The sequence below is a fragment of the Solanum pennellii genome, chromosome 3 (genome assembly GCF_001406875.1).
Source record: "Solanum pennellii chromosome 3, SPENNV200".
Lineage (NCBI taxonomy): Eukaryota > Viridiplantae > Streptophyta > Magnoliopsida > Solanales > Solanaceae > Solanum > Solanum pennellii.
This window is the reverse complement of record NC_028639.1, coordinates 25,082,670-25,087,393: the sequence shown is the minus strand read 5'-3', so window position 1 is coordinate 25,087,393 and position 4,724 is coordinate 25,082,670.

Genomic DNA, 4,724 nt, shown 5'->3' with positions numbered 1-4,724 from the left:
TGGATCTCAGGCATCGTGGGAAGGCTCCCTGTAAGTACCCGCCGCTCCAAGGTGAGTGTTCGAGACATCACTCCTTTATCGTTCAGGAACTTGGCGTCGGAGTAAACTTGAAACTGGACGTCGACACACCACCGGTTTGGCTGGTCAGAGGCTGGGGTGGGGACCTGAGCTGGTGCACCGAATGTAGAGTCTGAACTGTCAGCCTCATCAGACGAGGCCGACGCTGCAGCGTGTCGGGTGCGGGAACCTCTGCAGAGCCAGAAGCTTCCTCGGACCAGGATACTCCTAAGGAGCCAGACGCTCCTTCCTCATTCGTGGCTGTCCCAGAGGGTGTGCCGGTCAGTGTGCGCTCCTCATCAGACTGGGAAGCAGTGACTACGCCGGTCGCCACCTTTTTGGGTGTGGCTCAGGGAGCACGTGCAGCACGGGAAGGTGTGGAAGTGCCTGGGGGCACATACTCAGGGTCCCGCTCATCATCAGAGCCGATGATCAAGCGTGCAGACGGGGCAACAGACTTTGATCGCCCGCGTGCGTAGGTTTGGTCTTGCTTGGGTGCCATAGTAGATAGTACCTACAAAAGATCACAATTAGTACGAGTAGTGGCAAACAAGACAGGAGAACCCATAAGCAATAAAACAGTGAAAATAATATGTAACTGTTGTAGAAACAGTGACACACGACGGGCCTGGTGACGGCTCGTCGTGACTATGACGGACCGTCGTGAGGTTCGTTGTATTGTACTTGGACTCTGTATAAATAGAGAACCCTGAAGGAGAGTCTCTGACCAGCATGACGGTCCGTCACATGTATCCGTTGAAGGACACTTGGGAAAAAAAATGAGAGACCCTTAGAAATAGGGTCTGTGACAACCGGAACGGTTGTGCAGGACGGACCGTCGTGAAGACGACGGTACGTCACATGTGTCCGGTAAGACAGGGGTGCTAGGGCTTGTGCAACGGACCATACGACGGTCCGTCGTGGCTACGACGGTCCGTCGTCGGGGTCTCGTTCTGAACGACAGTGACAGAACTAAAGGTACCCTAAGCAACCCCGATGAACCCACATCAACCTTGTAGTGTTTTGGACCTACATGTGTCTAACCCAACTACCTAAGAAACTAACAATGCAAAAGCACCTATGTCTAGGGTGGTAAACATGGTAATTTCGAACATTTGTAACCTAGGTCAGGCACAATCGTATAAAGTAAAGAAAATACTATGAGGAACTAAGCTTAATACTAACTAGCAACAAAAATGCAAGATAAATGAGTATAAATTAGAGACACATACCGTAGAAATGGAGAAAAAAAGATGCAAAGGTACTCGGTGGCAAGGTAGACACCTACAACAGCAGCTCCGACTAGTAGATGATAATTTTAAGGCTTTGGAGAATTGTGGGGGCAATGATCAGTGGGGGGAAATGTGGAAGTTGAAAAGAGAGGGGGATGAGAGGAATAAGGAAGTAATGGGGTGAAATATGGAGGGGTGGGGAGTATAAACGGTCAGATTTTGAAAAGGGTCCAGCCGGGTCGGGTCGGGTAGAATTCATTAATCACGCGACGGTTCCCCGACGACGGTCCGTCGCACTTGTGACGACCCGTCGTAGGTTCCGTCGTGTGTTCCCTAATTTCAAAATAGCAGAAAAACGTACCTGGACAACGGATGCATACGACGGTCCGTCGCATGCGCAACGGTCCGTCGATGTATCCGTCAGTGGCTGCTGCAGAGTAGTTTTCTGCAGAATTTCCTGGTGATGTGCCTGCGAATTTAAAAACCCATTAGTAGAAAAATGCTATCCTTACTAAAAAAAAAACGACAAGTATTGGGTTGCCTCCCAACAAGCGCCTGATTTAATGTCGCGGCACGACTGGGGACACTTGATTACTCAGCCTTCATCAAGATGGTTTGCCTCTCTTACTTTATTCCCCGATGCTTTATGCCCAAAATAGAGTTTCATTCGTTCCCTATTCACCTTAAACCACACTCCCTCCTTGGCTTTTAACTCAACTGCTCCATGAGGGAATACTTGGGTAATCAAGTAAGGGCCAGTCCATTTGGACTTGAGCTTGTCCGGAAGACGAGGCGACCCAGAACTGTCTACAAGCACCAAATCCCCAACCATAAACTCTTGTTTTGCATTTTCCTGTTCAGTCTCCTTCTTCATCTTTTCTTTGTGGGATATGGCAGATACCGATTGGAGCTCACCACTCTGCCTCATGGTCCTACAAATGTTGAAGGTCTCTTCTTCATTATTCAACCTAAATGTCATCTGTCCCTTCTCCATATCAACTAAGGCTCTACATGTGGCAAGGAATGGCCTCCCAAGAATAATAGGCACTTGGAAATCGACCTCACAATCAAGAATAACAAAATCAGCCGGAAAGATGAATGACTCCACTTTTACTAGCACATCATGGAGTATCCCTATAGGCCGTTTCACTGTCCGATCAGCCATCAGTAGCCGCATCGCAGTGGGTTTTGGATCCCCCAAACCCAACTTCTTGTAAATTGAGAGGGGCATGAGATTTATGCTTGCCCCCAGATCACATAATGCTTTCGCAAAATGTAATGACCCAACTGTACAAGGGATAGTGAACGCACCAGGATCTTCTTTATTTTGTACGAGGGATCTAGTAGAGATAGCACTACAATGCTGCAGTCTATCATCATCCTTGAAAGTGACCGATCTTTTCTTTGTGACCAGATCTTTCATAAATTTGGCGTAACCGGGCATTTGTTCTAAAGCTTCTACCAAAGGGACATTGATAGAAAGTTGCTTCAACATAGTTATAAAACGCCGGTATTTACCATCCTCGGTCTTCTTCACTAATCTCTGAGGGAAGGGTGGTGGTGGCCTAGGCATGGGAATTACCTTGATGGGTACTTCTGCATCTTTTCCATTACTTTCCTCTGCTTCACCACTACCCTTTACCACCTTATCATTATCCTTTCTCACATTTTTCTCAGCAGATGGCATAGGTGGGTCAATGGTTTGCCTACCACCCCGAGTAGTAATTGCCATACAGTGCGCATCATTCTTTGGATTTTGGACAGTGTTGCTAGGAAGAGTGCCCGGTTGCCGTGTGTTCACTGTCGCAGATAATTGGGCCACTTGCAATTCGATCTGTTTAATCGAAATTGCATGTGTATCAACTTTTTGCCCAATACTAGCTAAATCACCCCTTAATTCTTTAATGTGCTCATCACTAGCATCGAACCTCCTCATCATTTTGTGCAACATATCCTCAACTCGCGCCATACTATCTCCACCATCCCTAGGAGTAACTTCACGATTTTGAGGAGGAACATAGGGCCCATTCCTGTCGTTTCTATTAGCATAGTTACCCCTGTTAAAGTTGTTGTCGCGGTTGTAGTTTCCATCTCGGACATAATGACCCTCACGGTTGTAGTTACCATAGTTCCGACCTTGGTTCCCTTGACCTTGGCGCCAATTATCCTGATTTGAGCCTTGGGCGCTTGGTCGGAAACCCCCCATCTGTTCATTTACTGCATAGGAATCCTCCTCATAATAACACTCATCGATTGGAGGTGGTGGTTTAGCCAAGTAGTTGACTGCATTAACCTTTTCTGCACCCCCAGTGACATGTTTTAGTACCAACCCAAGCTCAGTTCTCATCTGAGCCATTTCTTCACGAATCTCATCTGTGGCTGGGTTGTGAGTGGACTGTACTGCGAAGGTGTTTCTCCCTGTATCAGACTTCCTAGTACTCCAAGCTTTGTTATTCCGGGAGATTTTTTCTAATTTTTCAGCGATCTCAGCATAAGGACATTCTCCATAAGATCCACCGGCTATAGTGTCCAATACCGCTTTGTTGTTATCATCTTGTCCCCTGTAGAAGTATTCTTTCAGTGACTCATCATCTATACGGTGATTTGGAACACTTCTCAAGAATGAGGTGAATCTATCCCAAGAACTACTAACTGACTCTCCTGGTAGTGCCACAAAGTTATTTACTCAGTCTTTATGGTTTAGTTTCTTGGAGACCTGATAGTAGCGTGCTAAGAAGACATCTCTTAATTGGTTCCAAGTAAAGATGGAGTTGTATGGGAGCTCAGTGAACCAAATAGCAGCCTCTCCCGTCAGTGAGAGAGGAATCACTCTGAGCCCTATTACATCTAGATCCAAATCAGGCCTCCCCACACAACTTTTACACACTGCCCTTACCTTAGCTATATGGGAATGTGGATCCTCCGAAGGTAGCCCTGAAAACAAACCTCTGGGAGTGAGCATTTGCATCAGACAACTAGTTACCACAAAAGTGTGGCCTGTGGGTAGAGGAGGCAAAACCAGTGGCCCATCCGAATCTGCTATGTCATCATAGCCTCTGTAGTATGCTTGGGGCCGTGGAACGGGATTTTGTCCCCTCTGTTGATGTTCACCCGGAGAATCGGGTAACATCTGACCATGAACATCAACTGGAGATGGGATGTTCTGGTTCGGATCCTCATCATTTATTCCCAAATTACGATTCATATTGCGCAGTGTACGCTCTAACTCATGATCGTAGGGAAACAACGGTTCTCTTCCTCTCCGTGTATTTGGCATACAAGGAGGATAGTTCTGAAAAGAAATCAAAAACAATAAAACAAAGTAAAATCCAGAAAATATCAACTAAACTATAGTAATAAGTTCAAGTTAATCTAAGAGCTATTTTCCCCGGCAGCGGCGCCAAAATTTGATACGCTCAAACTTACTTCTCAAAT